Here is a 17,537-nt window from a genome sequence, read left to right as displayed (position 1 = left end):
ACTCTCCACACCCCTTCATGAGGACTCCAGAGACAAAACACACTCTTGACATGAGTAGAAGCAAAAGCCCAAGCCAAATGTTGTTTGTTTTTTTAACTGATGAAGTACCCTAACCTCACATCCCCCCAACCCATTCCACTCCATGCTGACAACACAGAGGATCAAAAGACCATTCAGGGCTTGTACTTCCCAGTACCAAAAAAAAGACACTTTATTGTCTGGTGCAGAGCAGTAACTACAAGTTTGAATATACTTGAATGCCCACAGCCCAAGTGAAACTGCAAGAAGCAAAAAGAACAGTTTAGATTTGACACACTCACCTCAGAGTCCTTCTTCCTTTTCTCTCTGCAGTTAGTCAGTGCTTTGGGTCCCGACGTAACACTAGCAGCTCTGATAGGTGAACACCCCACCTTAAAGGCACTTGTAAGCAGCTGGCCTACATAGAGGCTCTGGCTTGTCCACATGCACTCTTTGAATACTGCCTGATTTATTGCATTTCTGCCAGTTCTGGAGAAGAGTTACCCTTATCAGTGGGTAGAAGGGGGAACAAAGGAGGTCTGCCTAGCCACCTGGGATAGGCACCGTAAGGCCCAGGAGTAGGGATTCAGTCCTACTGCATTTAATATTTCCAGGCACTAGAGTTTGCAGAACTAAGGAAGTAGAGAGATTTTTTCTTTGTATGAGTTTTTTGTACTTATATCCCCACTTGGTACAAAATAGGTGCTTAATAAGTACTTGATGATTGGACTGTTTTTAATAGAGATGGGTTTTGACAGGGCTACTGAACCAGCCTGTTCTATCCTTTGCAGCTGCTGGTGGTCTTCCTCTTGTGAGAGTCTCATATTCTTTACCCTATGATCAAGGGTTTCATGGAACTGGCCCAGTGATGCTTTGTGGGTGGTCCTAGAAGAATGGAGCTCCAGTGTGCTGTGTGTGTGTGTGTGTGTGTGTGTGTGTGCACATGCAGTCAGGGGTATGTGATCATCTGGGGATATTCTGTTCAAAGTGGAGCCATTGAGCAGGGATCAGAGGTCCGTGATGAGAGAAGTAGCTTCCAGACTAACGCTTAAGGAAAACTAAACTGAGACCATCATTGGCTAAAATCAAGTAGGAAAATAGTACTGATCTACATGCAAGGAGATGTCTATTGGTAGGAGACTGATCAAAAAAGTGGTGGTACAAGAAGGCAGTGGAATATTACTATGCTACAAGGAACAATGAATATGAAGATTATTGAAAAGCATGGCAAGACATATGAACTGATGACAAGTGAAGTGAACAGAACCAGAAAAACAAGATTCCCAATAACTGCAACAATGTAAACTGAAAGAAAAAAAACAAAAATGGAAACTTAATACTGTGTAATTATAATGACCAAGCTTGACCCTAAAAAACAGATTTGAAAATATCCCTCCCTCACTTCTTTGCAGAGGTGGGGAACAATGGATGGATTATGGTCAGATCTGATTCATGTTTGTTGGATTAGTTTTTCTGAAATGATTTTTCTCTCTCTCTCTTTTCTAGAATCCTTAGCTTCTCTTCAAGACTCAACTCAAATCTCACTTTCTGTAGGGGAATTTCTCCACTCCCACCTCCACCCCGAGATTACTTTCCATATACTATGTATATGGTATGTTTGTCCATGCATATATTCCTTTAGAGGTTATGTTGCCTTGTTGCCTTCCTCCATAAAATGTGAGCCCTCTGAGGACAGGAACTGTGTTTTTGCCTTTCTTTGTATCCCCAGCATTTAGCTCAGTGCCTGGTACATAGTAAGCACTTCACAAATGCTTCTTATTGTTATAAGGGATGATTTTCTGGGTTAGGGAAGGGAAAGGAATATATTGCTAAATGAAGGTGATTAAAAGAAAAGTTATCAATTTTTAAAGACATGGGGAGAATGGGGGGCGGTGTTGACTAGATTTATTTTCTTCCTGTCATTCTCTCTTCTGCTTACAAATTTGCCTAATGTTGGTGAATCATAGTGAATTGAATTGATGTGTCTCTCTCTTCTTTGCTTCCTTTGTGATTGGCTGGTTTTCCTGCTCTCATCTAATGCCAGTAAAGGGAGGATCTCCTACCATTCTGTCTCAGAAAAGAGAGTGCAAACTGAATTACAGACCACCTGAGGTGCTGTTGGTTCTATTAGCCCAACAGGACTGACTATTCATCGCCCTTGTCCCACTCCTAAAAGTGCCCATGTCTTCAGGAAATTGGCCCTTCCAAGGGCTGGAAATTTGGACCAAGAGGAGGGGGCCAAGTAGAAAACTGCAGCTCCAACTTGGTAAAGGCAGTTCAAGTAAGCTGTAATGCCCTTTAGTCTATGCAGTTTTCTGACGCTGGAGAAATTCTTCCTTTCATGACTTTGAGGAGAAGGTGGGAAACAGTATTTATTTGTAACACCTCCTCTTCGAACAGCACACTAGCTTTGGGGGACCATCCTAGCTCACTTCTAGCATGGTCACCTCTGGGTGATGTTGGTAGGAAGAGATGGAACTCCAGGAAGGCACATCATCATCATAAAAGTTAACATGTGCACAGTGTTATAAAGTATGCAAAATGTACACATGTAACACTAATTCCCTGAACTCCTACTGCCTGAAGACCAAGTGTGTTACATTTCAGCCCTGCCTCCTCCAGGATTTTCCTTAGGGGGTTGGAGGGCCTCTCATCACTGCCATTGTCTCAAGCCCCCATAGATTATGTCCCCCCCACTTTTAGGAGTCCAAGTATCCTGGTTCCAGTTTACATGTCTTCTCCATCAGATTCTAAGCTCATTGAAAGGACTGTCTTTTGCCTCATTTTGTATCCCTGGCACTTAACACAGTGCCTGGCACGTAGTAGGTATTTAATAAATGTTTATTGATTGATTGATTAATGACTTAACAGTAAGATTACTTTTATGGAGAAATATTTATTTCAAAGGTATAGCAAGAACAAGTATCATTATCAACGTCTACCCCCCCAACTCCCAGGGAGTATAATCTGTCTTATGCTACCTAGGTCTTTGGGGAGGAAAGATGGATTAGGTTCACCCAGCTTAACTTTGTTCCTAGAAAGAATTAGTCCCACCAAGTACCAAGTACCAAGTCCAAAGTCCCTGTGCACTAGCTTTCGGCAACCCTTGCTTCTCAGGGCTTCCCTGTTGAACTGGCCACAACATATGACCTGCAATCCTGGGTTCCAAGATCCCCATGGCTCCCACTTCTGGGTTGAGGACTCTACTCCCTGCACCTAGAACCAAAAAGGATAAGTGAAGCAAGACTAAAACCTCAAGCCTGTTTCTTGATGTCACTGGACCTAAGGGGAGGGGAAGGTGACCTTTCCTCCCCAGCTTACTAAATGGCACCCTTGCTACAAGTGAATGAGTCTTTCACCCCTGTATGCCACAGGAGAGAGATTCCCGAGGTTCAAACAGTTCCAGATATCCAGCCTTTGGAAAGAGGCTGCTCGTTACCACATAGTAAGCCAATGCAGAATGTCCAGAAAGTTCATACAAGTCAAGCATGAACCAGGTATCCTTTCTCATAGAAGCAGGTCCCTGGTATCTCCCTTGTGGATATCTCTCATTTAGGCGGACAGAACATGCACACATCTCCATTACCCATGTGTTATCTCATGTAATGCTTAAAAAAACCCTGTGGGGTAGGTGCTGTTATTATCCCCATTTTACAAATGAGGAAACTGAGGCTAAGAGAAACTGACTTAAATCACATAGTTAATAAATGTCTGAAGCAGGATTTGAACTGAGGTCTTTCTGACTCCAAGTCTAAAACTTTTTGTTGGTTGTCTTATCATAGACGTGTTAGGGCCACAGAAAGTCAGTATCATGATCAATTTAAAGACATTCGACATTCAGAAACCTGTAAGACTTGACCAGTGAATTTTGGGTTTTGCCACCAAGTTTTAACCTCCCCCCAACCTCCCTATCCTTGATTTTTTTCTGCTTTGAAAGCCCCCTTAACTGACTTCCTTCTATTACATGGGTCCCCCATAGTCAAGCAATCAATCCTAAGACCATAGGTTAGAACTGAAAGGGACCTTGAAGGTCATATAGTCCAACCCCTACATTTTATAGGTGAGGAACCCAAAGCTCAGAAGGGTGACTTCCCCAAAGCCACAGTGGCAGTCAGTGGCAGAGCTGGCATTTAAACCTAAGTCTTCTGACTTCACATGGAGTTCCCACTCCACAGCAACACATTCTCGAACCTTAAGCACTGCTTCATTTCCATCCTATTCTTGACTGCCCAGGCTGATACCATCCATTTATAGTCAAAGAGCATGCATTCATCATGGTGGGAGGGTCCACAGCAACTCTCTGTTAAGCCCATTTGCTAAGTCATAAGAAAGTTCCAATCTTCCTCAGTGGAAGTATTAATCACATAGGTGAATTGATAGATCCCTAAAGTTATAAAATATTGAAGAAAATGTCAGCAAATGTAAATGAGTAAAAAAAATAGCCCCAAATTCCCAAGTTAAACCAGAAAATCTGAACTATACATATTTCAATAAAAATATAAACTTTAATAAAAATTATAACAATTTATTTCATCTCTATCCACTTCTGATATATTTCTTATGAGAATTGTTGCTGTTATTTTTATGTAGTTGTATTCAGTAGATATGTATTTTTTTTCAAATACTACTTTCTTTGCTTTGCATCACTATATGACTTTCCCTATTTATTGGTATTCTTCCTTATTGTTATTTTTTATGGGAGAGTAATATCAAATTGAATTGATATGCCAGAATTTATTCCACCATTCCCCCAATTGTTAGACAATCTAATGGACTATATAATCTCCAGAAGTACAAGGATGCTATCACATCTATATCTCCCAGTTCTTAGCACAATAGCCTGTATACAGTAGACACTTAATAAATGCTTGATATATTGTGTTTGTATGGCAATTCTCTAACTCTTTTCAGGGTAAGCTGGCTCCTTTACTGGCTATACTTCTAACTCTCTGGACTTGGACACCATGTTCCTGTCTGGGCACCTTCTACAACTCCTTATTTTCAGCTCCCTTTTATTTGTTGTCTTCATCCATTAAAATGTAAGTCTCTTGAAGGTAGGGACTTTTTTTTCACTTGTATTTGTATTCCCATATCTTAGCATAGTGCTTGGTACATGGTGAGCACTTAATAAACACTTGTTGATGCTTTTTCCTTAGGCTATGATCCTCGGAGTAGCCTGACTAAGCCAAAAGGTATCTTTTTATACTAATAATGCCAAATTGCTGGCTGAAGTGGCATGGTCTTCTCTCTAAAAAAAATTCATGGTGGTGCAATGGTCAGCAGGCCAAACTTGGAGTCAGGAAGACGCTGGGTCTCCTAATTCTCCCACTTATTCAGTAGTATGATCATCTAGATTGCTGTGAAGCTCAAGTGAGATAATCTATTAAAGTGTTTTGAAAACCTAAAAGTAATATGCAAGTGCCAACTCATTATTATTATTCCAAAAGAGGTGGTGTGGTGTACTAGATAGAACTGGCCTCAAAGCCATGGTCTCCAGGAGGAGATCATGAGTCAGGTATTGAGTAGGAACCCAAACTCTCAAAGGCTCATGAGTTAGCAACAACAATAATAGATATGAGGTCAGAGACCTAGAGATCTGGGGTCTCCATTGGGGTATGCATCCGACAGTAACTACTATGCCACCACCTGTACTGCCAATGGGACTATATTACCGGAGAACTGCAAGCTTGTGTGCCTGTGAATAATAAATTAACTAGCTAACATCCATTAAATAATACCAATAGATGTAAAAGAAAAGTTGTTATAAGATCTAACGTTCAGTTATAATTTAAAAAAAACACATTAAAAAAACAGGAATTGAGGGATTCTTTCTCAACACAATAAAAAAAAAATCTACCTGAAGCCAAGCAGCAATACAAGGAGGAAAGGAATATTAGAAGCAATTCCACTAATAATAGAGGGAAAGGGGGTGGTAATAACTCCTTCTGGTTTAAAAATCAGTTGTTTTTTCCATGATGCCGTGGTGGTTTTTTAGAACTTCTGTTCCTTGATATTCTTCTCACCAACAGAGAGGAGCTAGTTAGTTAGTGACATAGAGAAGTAGAGACCTTAGGGGAAGTTACCAATCTTTCTTGAGGTTTCTGATAGAGAAGGGGTGCTGAGCCAGGCCAAGTCTGATATGCACTCTAAATTTGAGGAAAGCAGATTTCAAAGGCTTTGTAGAAAGGAGAGAGAGGTAGGATCCCATGTTCCAAAATTCTACTAGGTGGCGCCACACCTGAAGTCAGGAAAACCTGAGTTCAAATCTGACTTCAGATACTTGCTAGCCCTTTGACCCTAAGCAAGTCACTTAATTTTTGTTCGCTCAGTTTCCTCATTTGTAAAATGAGGATAAAAATAGCAGCTATTTCCTAGTGTTGTGAGGATCAAATGTGACAATTGTAAAGTGCTTGGCACAGCGTCCTGCACATATTAAGTGTCATATCATTTTTATTGTTGTTGAGTTGTTTCAGTCATATCCAATGCTAATTTATAACCCCATTTAAGGTTTTCTTGGCAGAGATACTGGAGTACTTTGCCATTTCCTTCTCCAGCTCATTTTACAGATGAGGAAACTGAGATAAACAGGATTAAGTGACTTGCCCAGGGTCACAAAGCTAATAAGTGTCTGAGGCCAGATTTGAACTGGCCTGGTGCTCCATCCACTGTGCCATTCAGCTGCCCTATATATCAATGGTAGCAGCAGCAGCAGAAGAGGAAGAAGGAGAAGGAGAAGAAGAAGAAGAAGAAGAAGAAGAAGAAGAAGAAGAAGAAGAAGAAGAAGAAGAAGGAGGAGGAGGAGGAGGAGGAGGAGGAGGAGGAGGAGGAGGAGGAGAAGGAGGAGGAGGAGAAGGAGAAGGAGAAGAAGGAGAAGGAGAAGAAGAAGAAGAAGAAAGAGAAGAAGAAGAAGCAAGAGAAGAAGAAGAAGAAGAAGAAGAAGAAGAAGAAGAAGAAGAAGAAGAAGAAGAAGAAGAAGAAGAAGAAAAAGAGGAAGAGGAAGAAGAAGAGGAAGAGGAAGAGGAAGAAAGAAGACAGAAGGAAGAAAAAAGAAAGAATGAAGAAGAAGAAAAAAGAAGAAAGGAAGAAGAAAAAAGAAGGAAGAAAAAGAAGGAAGAAGGAAAGAAGAAGAAGAACAGAAGAAGAAAAAGAAGAAGATACCTGTCATTATTATTATCATCATCATACCAGGAAGAATTAGGAACTCTTGAGAATGAAATTGTGAAGAGACAGAAAAACAAACGTGAAGAGGAAAGAAGGGAGCTATCTCAAAACCCTCCTCTTCTTATCAATGTGACTCTAAAATGGAAAATAGTCCTCTAGACCAGGTCTGATGAGAGCAAAGCACAAACACTGCTACCTCCCTTCTCCTGAAAGTTACATCCTTCCTAAATCAACTCAAGAGCAAATTAATCTTTAAGAGCTACTACATCACCTTGCTAACATACATTGAGCTTGCAGTTCACTAAGCACCCCTGATCTTCTTCCAAACTACAGCCTAACCATGCCTCTCCAGGGTCCTTCTAATAGCATAGAAAGTGTGTGTGTATGTGTATGTATGTATGTACATGTAAGAATATACATGTGCACATAGGTGTTTGTGAGTATGTGTACATACCTATGATTTCTTAAGTGTAGAGAACCCTGGAAGAGAAAATTTCCCCTACTAGTACAGATCATTCCCCTCTTAGCAATCAAGTGACTTAACCAGGGTTACATAATTATAGTGTAAGGATCGATGCCAGCTTTTTATCTACTATGCCAAGCTGAGTCTCATATATTTTATACATGTAAATGCATATCTAGAGGTAGCTAGGTGGCACAGAGGATGGGCCTGGACTTCAAGAAGACCTGAGTTCAAATGCAGCCTCAGATGCTAACTAGCTGTGTGACCCTGGGCAAGTCACTTAACCTCTGTCTGCCTCAATCCACTAGAGATGGAGATGGCAAACCACTCCAGCATCTTTGGCAAGAAAACTCCATGGACAGTGTTAGTGTGCTACAGTCCACAGGATCATGAAGAGTCAGACATGACTGAACTACTGAATCACAACAAAAATTTCCCACTCTGGGTCACCTTACTTTTGTTAAAGGTCTGTATAATCTAAGCAATGGAGTCAAACTCGAATAGAAACACTAGGTTGCATATTAACTTAGAAAACCACAAATCAATATTATCAATGTTGTATTATATTTTAATTTTATTAAACGTTTATCAATCACATTTTAATCCAATTCAGGCTGAACTTGGGAGTTTGATGAGCAGTTTATGACTGGGCTCCACATTTCTGATGCCTTGAGTTAGATCAAAGAGCCAAAAGCGACCCTGAGGCTGTGAACTTGGGAGCAGGACTGCCTGGTAAAAGGAGGAGAAGGTGTAGAGAAAAGAGAGCAAGCCTGTTTTTAGGTAAGTCTGGTTTGAGGTGTCAGCGAGAGATATCCAGGGAGCAATGCCCTGAAAGGAGCTGTAGATGCAGATCTCCAACTCAGAGGAGAGACTGGAACTCAAAGGGGTGGACTTTGTGATCTCTGAGGCCCTGAGACCTCACAGAGCTCCAAGTTTCTGTCCTTCTCTTTTTATTACATTAGCAGAATCTGCTGTGTTAGGAAATTCTGCTCTATCATATCTGTTCTTTATAGGACTTTGACCAGGAAATTATACCCGGGCTAGGCAATTCACTGCTCAAGAGCTAACCTGTTATAAACCTTAATTTAATGAGATATACACTGAAAAGTGCAACAACTAGTAAATAAGCAAAACAAATTCCCACGTTGGCAATATTCAGAAATATGTGTCTCATTCTACAGCTGGAGTGCATCACCTCTTTGTCAGGAGTGCGTAGCACGTTTCCTCATCAGTCCCCTAGAATCTTGGTTGGTCTTTGCAAGAATCACAGTTCCTAAGTCTTTCAAAAATATTTAACTTACCAATGTTACTTCTAGAGACTTCTGGTTCCAAGATAGTGGAGTGAGGCAGAAACTCCTGAAGGTGTGAAGCAAGGATGCTCATTATCACCACTATTATTCAATGTTGCATGAGAAATGCTATCTATAGCAATAAGAAGGGGGAAAATTGAAGGAATTAGGATAGGCAATGAGGAAACAAAACTATCACTCTTTGCATATGATATAATGGTATACTTAGAGAACCTAGAGAGCCAACTGAAAAACTACTTGAAATAATTAACAACTTTAGGACACAAAATAAACTCACACAAATCCTTAGCATTTCTACATATTACCAACAAAGTCCAGCAGCAAGAAATAGAAAGAGAAATTCCATTTAAAATAATTGTAGATAATATAAAATACTTGGAAATCTACCTACCAAGACAAACCCAGAAACTATATGAACACAATTACAAAACGCTTCTTGCACGAATAAAGTAAGATCTAAAAAATTGGAAAAATATTAATTGCTCATGAATAGGCTGAGCCAATATAATAAAAATGATGATTCTACCCAAGTTAATCTACTTATTTAGTGCCATACCAATCAAACTCCCCAAAATTGTTTTATAAAGTTAGAAAAAAATAATAAAATTCATCTGAAAAAACAAAAGACCAAGAATAGCAAAGGAATCAATGAAAAAAAATGTGAAAGAAGGTAGCCTAGCCATATCAGATCTCAAACTGCAATTATCAAAAACAATGTGGTACTGACTAAGAAAGAGTGGTGGATCAGCGGAATAAATTAGGTACATAAATACATTGTAGTAAATGACCATAGTAGTTTAGTGTTTGATAAATCCAAAGATTTGAGTTTGGGGGACAAAAACATTATTTGACAAAAACTGCTGGGAAAACTGGAAAACAGCATGGCAGAAGAAACTAGGTATAGACCAACATCGTATACTTTATTCCAAGATAAGGTGAAAATAGGTACATGGTCTAGACATAAACAGTGATACCATAATCAAATTAGGAGAGCATAGAATAGGTTACATGCCAGATCTATGGATAAAGGAAGAATTTAGGATGAAGTAAGAGCTAGAGAACATTATGAAATGCAAAATGGATAATTTTGATCACATCAAATTAAAAAGGTTTTGCATGAACAAAACCAATGCAACCAAGATTAAAAGGAAAGCAGAAAGATGGGAAGAAAATTTTTTTACAGCAAGTATTTCTAATAAAGGCCTCACTTCTCAAATATATAGAGAACTGAGTCAAATTTATAGGAATTATATTCCCTAATTGATAAATGGCTAAAAGATATGAACAAGCAGTCTTCAGATGAAGAGATTAAAGCCATCTATAGTCATATGAACATGCTCTTAAATCACTATTGATTAGAGAAATGCAAATTAAAACCACTCTGAGGTACCACCTCATGCCTATCAGATTGGCTAATATGACAGAAAAGGAAAATGATAAATATTGGAGGAGATGTGGGAAAACTGGGACACTAATGCAATATTGATGGACTTGTGAACTGATCTAACCATTCTGGGGAACAGTTTAGAACTGTGCCCAAAGGACTATAAAACTTTACATATCCTTTGATTCAGCAATACAACCAGTATCACAAAGACATCTCCAAAAAGGAAAAGAACCTATTTGTATAAAAATATTTATAGCACCTTTTTAGTTGTGGTATATGATTGCAATGGAATATTATTGCTATAAGAAATTATGAGCAGCATGATTTCAGAAAAACCTGGAAGACTTACATGAATTATGCAGAGTGAAGTGAGCAAAACTAGGAGAACATTGTACGTAGCAATAGCAATATTTTATGATGAACAACCATGAATGACTTAGCTATTCTCAACAATACAGTGATCCATGACAATTATGACAATTCCAAAGAACCCATGATGAAAAATGTTATCTACCTTCAGAGAAAGAACTGATGGAGTCTGAATGCAGACTCCCATCTCTCTCTCTCTCTCTCTCTCTTTCTCTCTCTCTCTCTCTCTCTCTCTCTCTCTCTCTCTCTCTCTCTCTCTCTCTCCCCCTCCCTCCCTTCCTTCTCTTCTGTTCCTTTCTTTTTTCCTCCCTCCCTTCCTTCCTTCCTTCCTTCCTTCCTTCCTTCCTTCCTTCCTTCCTTCCTAAGAGCCTGCTACATGTCAGGCACTGTGTTAAGTGCTGGGCATGAGAGAAAGAGAGAGGAGACAGTCTCTGCCTTTGAGTTTTCTTGCAAAAGATGACTAATATGGAAATGTTTTATGTGATTGTACATGTATAACCTATATCAAGTTGCTTACTATCTCAGGGAGTAGGGATAGGAGAGGAGAGAATGAATTTTTTAAAAAAGAAATAATGATACAAAGTAGTAGCATATGATAGTATATTCATTTAAAAGAAATACAATGTTATTTCTATCACATAAATTTCTCTTCTGCTTCTGCTCACTTTACTCTGATTCAGTCCATATGACTCTTTCCATGTTCTTCTGAAACAAAACTTTTTATCATTTCTTATGAAACAATAACATTCTAAACACACTTGCCTCAACTTACAAAGATAGTAAAATAGTGAAGCTAGAGTGGGAACCAGATCCAGTGTTCTCTCTGTTACCACACAGCACATAGACTATTCTGAATTGAGAAATCCAAAAGTTGTGCATATATAAGAAATATAACTTGTATTAGGATTATATGCCCATTCTTTGTAACTTTAAGAATGAACTATGAAAATAAGGAGGAATCAATAGAGATATATTAGATTGTGAGTTCTTTGAAGGCAGAGACACTCTCTCTCTCTCTCTCTCTGTCACACACACACACACACACACACACACACACACGCACACACACAGAGCACTTAGCACAGTTTCTGACACATAGTAGGACCTTAATAAATGTTTATTGATTAACATATCGGGAGTCAGAAAACCTGGGCTTGATCTGACAATATTGAGACCAAAATCCCTAACGTAACTCTTGAGAGTAGGAGTTCTTAACTTTTTCTGTGCCATGCACCCCTTGGTCATTGTCTGAGGAAGCCTGTGGACCTCTTCTCAGAATTGTGTTTATATGCATGAGATAAAATACACAGGATTACAAGGAAACCAATTTTATTTAAACACAGTTATCAAAATATTGAAGAAATGAATCATAGACCTCAGGTTGAGAACTTATCCTAAAGGTTTTTTTCCCCTCCAAAAGTTTAAAAATATAAAAGAGAACCTATAACAAGGAAGAGATTTAATCTTTCCAGTTGTGGAAAAGTACATCTGGTAACCTGATCTTTATGACAACACAAATAATTCAGTGGTGTGGTCCAAGCACAAGTTCTCCTCTTGATCTCTTCTTACTGCTCAATTACCATGTAACCACAACTATCTCTCCCACACAGGATATATTTGACCACAGGGTACAAGGTCATATTCTAAGATGTGTACTAAGGATGTTGTTTTTCATTTGTAAAAAGTTCACTGCAGAACCTATAATTTTGTGACTGTTTAAAGCAAAGATCAGCCACCTACTAACCTATAAGTGAAGTCAGTTATCCAACAATTCCCTAGGTACCTTTGGCAGAAGAAACAGAGGGGTCTGAAAAAGGTAAAGATGGAGGGGGGCAAGGGAGGAAGGAGGGAGAAAAGAATGAGAAAGAAAAGTAACAGAGAGGAAGAAAGAGAAATAGAAGAGGAAAGAACAAGATGAGATGAAGAGACAGAAAGAAAGAGGATAAGAGGAGCAGGGAAAGAAAGGGGTAAGGAGAGAGAAAAAGGGTGAGAGATAGCAGGAGAAAAAAATTGGGGGAAAAGAGGGAGAGGAGAAGGAAGAAAATGGAGAGGGAAATGAAAAGGAGAGAGAGGGGTTTAAAGTGAGAGAGAGATGAAAAGAGGGAGGAAGACGTGTAGAGAAAGGAACAAAAATGGAACAAGAGTTAAGGAGAATAGTTTTGCATTCTAATAAAGCTGGACATTGCAATCAGGCAGAAACTGTTCTTGGTGTCCTTATTCCATTCCCACCCTCCATAGCATGACTTTTCCCTGTCCATCTGATAAATATGGAAATACAGGAAAGGTTGTACTCAAGATTTTCTTAAAATCACAGTAAGTGCCAGACTTCTCATTCCAGATAAACTGGTTTAACATGGGGCAACTAATAGTCTTACTGGTAGATCTGATGAGTTTTTTAAAGAGTGCAACAGTTCACTGTGGTCTAGTCAACCAAAGACAGAGCAAGGTAGGGACCCTCAATCTAGCTGCTGAATCTGGCTGATTTGAAGGTTACAGAGGTCCTGCATTGTTTATAAAAATGATCTCTGGAGTCCATTTAGTGAACTTACTTTCATCCTAGACATAAAAATGTCATACCCCACCCCCAATTTTTGCCTATTACAGTCCCCTAGTGGCAATAGATAGATTAGTTGCTCATGGACAGAACTGTAATACTCACTTAGGGCAAACAGCTTGGAAGGTCCTTAAATCAACTTTTCAAGGTAAATTTAGTTGCTGTTGGGGAAAGGCTTCATAACGCAGAGGCCCATGGTGGAAGACTTCGGTGTACTTAAAGACTGAGGAGGCCAATAGTGGTAGTGATGAAGATGGCAAATTTGCATGATCACCTAAGCACACACTTGAGTAGCTTCTAATTTTAACTAATTCTTCTTTCTCATTAAGGACTGGCCTCAATTATTTCTAGCCACCAAAAGACTACAAGACAAAGTCCAGATGGCCTCTCCCTAGTTGCAGCTTAGCTCTTGGGTCCTTTCTAAATTGAAGCTGCTTCATCATGTAAGATCCTTAGCCTTTCACTGAGGCTGGGGGGTTTGGGGAGGCTAGTGAAACCACAGAAATACATGTCAACTCCTTGTTTGCTTTTCAACCAGAAGAGTTAAGGTTCTTGTAGAAGATGGCAGAAATGATAGTAGCATCATATCTCTCACAGAACTTCCTGCTGTTGTCTCCTATTTCTCCTGCCTGGGCACATTATTTCACTCTCATATTTGCTGATTTAATTGACCAATTTTATCTTATAATGACAATGATCTTAGATACAATGCAGACTATCACTTTCTCCTGTGGGGACAGTCATAGGATCAAAAGATTCTGAGCTGAAAAGAAAGGACCTTAAAGATCCTTGGGTCCAAGGCTCTTATTTGACAAAGGAGGAGACTGAAGTCCAGGGATTTAAAGGGCTAGGCCTGGTAGCAAGTTGAAGAGCCAAGATTCCAACCCAGGTCTTTTGACTCTCAATATATCCCTATCGATCTCTCCTTTTTTCATAGTTCAGTATTGAATGAGCTTGTGTTCCTAACAAAATCACGTTTCTTATAGCTAGCATAAATTTTGTATTCAATAGAAATTCAGAATATTCTATGCAGTGTGTTGTAATGGAAGGAATACTGGCTTTGGGGGCAGAGGATGCTAGTTCCCACTCCGGTTCCACTTTTTTTTAACTATCTGTGTGACCTGAGGGAAGTCATTTTGCAGGTGAGTTTCTTTACCTGTAAAATGAGGGGATTGGACTGATTCTAGTAGATGAATGGAATGGAATGCTATCGTTTCATAAGAAATGAAAGAGGTGGTTTAAGAGGAGCATGAGAAGAGTCATATGAACTGATTTACAATGAAGTGAGCTGAAGAGAAGAATAATTTATATGATAGAAGTAGCATTATCAAGACAAGCGATTTTGAAAGACTTAGGAACTCTGATCCATACAATGACTAACCAAGATTCCAGGTGACTGATGAGGAAGCATGCTACCCACTCCTGACAGAGAGATGATGGCCTCAAGTGGTAGAATGAGGCATAGTTTTTGGATGTGAGAAATGTGAGAATTCGTTTTTGCTTGTCTATGCATATTTGCTACAAGGGTATTGTTTTCCTTTTCTCAGGGAAAATGGAAATAGGAAGAAAGAGAAAGACAATGGATACTTGCTAATTGAAAAAAAAAAGTAATAAACTCAAAAATAAATAAAGTGCAGGAACTGGACTAAATCATCCCTAATGTCTCTTCAAGCTCTAGATCAATGAAAACTCTTGTCCACAAGAAGATTATACACAGTGATCTAGCCTCTTGATCACCCCAGACCCCTGGACAGGCTGCTGGGAATAGGGTAGAATGGAGATGGTTGGGTTGAGGCCAGTCTTGGGGGAAAGAAAGAGTAGAAGAGATAAGGACAAATGAATCTAACTACATTCCAAAGTTAACCATAAATGACATTTGTGTCCTTCTTTATCTTACCAACATTTTCCTCTATATACTTTCATACCTCCAATTCATAACTGACTCATTATGGGAAATACAGAGATACAAATCTGTTTCTTGAATGAGGTGATACGAACAGAACTGAGATGTCACTTTGGGAGGGGGAGGGACAAACTACTTCTCATATGACATGGTCTTCAGTCTCTTTACCCTGCTGGTCCTTTCCTGCAGAGGTAGGTGGGGTTGCAGTAGAGTGCCAGACCTGGGGTCAGGAAGACCAGAGATCAAATCCAGCCTCAGACATTTATTAGCTTTGTGACCCTAGGCAAATCATTTAACCCCTGTTTGCCTCAGTTCCTAATCTGTAAGATGAGCTGGAGGAAGAAATGGCTAGGTGATGCAGTGGATAGACTTCTAGGCCTGGAGTCAGGAAGACTTATCTTCCTGAGTTCAAATTTGGCCTCAGACACTAGCTGTGTGACCCTGGACAAATCACTTAATTCCATTTGCCTCAGTTTCCCGGACAGCAAAATGGGAATAATGATAGCTTCTACCTCACAGGTGTGTGTTAAGGATCAAATGAGATTTTATATTGTAAAAGTATTTAGCACAGTGCCTGGAACGTGGTAGGTACAATATAAATGCTTATTCCCCTCCTTACCCCCCACTTCCTGTATGCTGTCCATCTTATGAGGGTCCTTCTTAAAAAGTGGTGCCTATCACTAAATATAATACTCCACATGTTGTCCAGCAAGGCAGAGAGAGAAGAGCGGGACTTTCATCTCCTTAGTCCTTGATACTGTGCCTCACTTCATGCAGCCAAAGGTCACATTGGCTTTCTTGGTTGTGATATCTCACTGTTGACTCATATCGATTGAATCTGCAGTCTATTAAAACCCTTAGGAAAACTTTCAAAGGGAAAAATCGAATGTCTGCCATATGTCTTTCTTCATAACCAAAATTCCCTCATGCTCTTTACTCCCTCCAATACCAAAATCTCATACAAACACTTTGTATCTCTTGAAGGAAAGAGGTAGGAACAAACACAAAGTCACAATGTTTCACAAGATAGAGTCGGTGCTGAAGGAACATGAAGAGAATGGATGCCCAAATGTTCGATCCATATGTTCTTTGTTTGGATTTCTGAAGGATTTCAGAGAGGTAGTTCTTGAACTTCTCCCACACAAAAGCATAAATTGACACAGCAGTGAGTGAAGGAGATGATCTCAGTTATCTGGGTGGCCTGGGTGATTTTCTGATGCAAGTCACACCCATCCAGGATATGCAGGTTGTGGAGGGAATTCAGGAAGAGCATCATGTTAAAGGGAACCCAGAAGAAGAAAAATACCACCACTACGATGAGGACTAGCCTGATGGCCTTGATCTTGTGGTGGTTCTGACACTTCTTCAGGTGCCTCAGGATGTTGGCATAAGAGTAAACAAGAATGCTGAGTGGGATGATAAGGGCCAGGATGTTGATTTCAAAGTGGGTGATGAGTTTCCACTCAATAGTTCTGTCATCACAGAAGGGTACTCTCCTCTGAAGATATTTGGTAAAACACCAGCAAAGGGACAGAAGCTAAAATGGCTACCAACCAAATATGACTGACAGCCATGCCTGTCCTGGTCATCCTCATCTTCAAGGCATAGACTGCAGGGATGATGACCAGGTATCTGTTCTTGCTCATTATGGTGGTGAAAAAGATGCTGCTAAAGAAGCCAATGTAATAAACTCCAGAGATGACCTTACACATGGTGTTCCCAAAGACCCACTGGTCCAGAGTGTAATGTGTCAGAAAGGGGAAAGAGAAGACGAAGAGCAGGTCAGAGATGGCCAGGTTCAGCAGGTACACGTCAGTCATACTTCTCAGCTTCTTACAGGCTACCAGAACCAGAATGACCAGGACATTCCCCATCAGCCCAAAGACAAAGAGAAGGCAGTAGAGTAAGACAAGGAGCAGAGAGCTGAACTTCTGGGTGAATGCAGTGTGGCAGGGGCTAACCTTCCAAGTCTGGGTAATAGTCTTCTGTGGTCATGGGCCCATTTGGCCCCAGGGTGTAATCCATCCGAGCTCCTGATTTCACATAATCTTAGTTCTCCAAGGCAGTCTGTAGATCTTTAATCCTCCCTTTCCTAACTTGAACTGTCATACTAGTTCTCAGCTTCCAATGAAATATAATTCCACAGTATGGGTATGTTTGCTACAAGCTAGATTTAGCTAAAAGAGGAACCACTATCAAAGGTTGGTTCCTCTCCTCCATCTCCATTTCCCTCTCAGTGTTCTGCAGCATTTGGTTTCTCCTGTTTAATACCTTACATCAAGTACCTCTCAACCTGACTCTAATCTCTTTACATCCACATCTGGAGTCTTTAGGTATAGCTCCCAGCACTGGTAAACCCTAGTAGCTTATGA

At 39.9% G+C, this 17,537-nt stretch overlaps 1 pseudogene; it reads right to left on the bottom strand.

Moving 5' to 3' along the window:
- Positions 1–16,184: 16,184 nt before the first annotated feature.
- Positions 16,185–17,190, bottom strand: LOC118852433 (annotated as a pseudogene).
- Positions 17,191–17,537: the final 347 nt, after the last annotated feature.

The sequence above is a fragment of the Trichosurus vulpecula genome, chromosome 5 (genome assembly GCF_011100635.1).
Source record: "Trichosurus vulpecula isolate mTriVul1 chromosome 5, mTriVul1.pri, whole genome shotgun sequence".
NCBI classification, from domain to species: Eukaryota; Metazoa; Chordata; class Mammalia; order Diprotodontia; family Phalangeridae; genus Trichosurus; species Trichosurus vulpecula.
The sequence above is the reverse complement of the archived record's forward strand: the minus strand, read 5'-3'. Positions and strand labels throughout refer to the sequence as shown.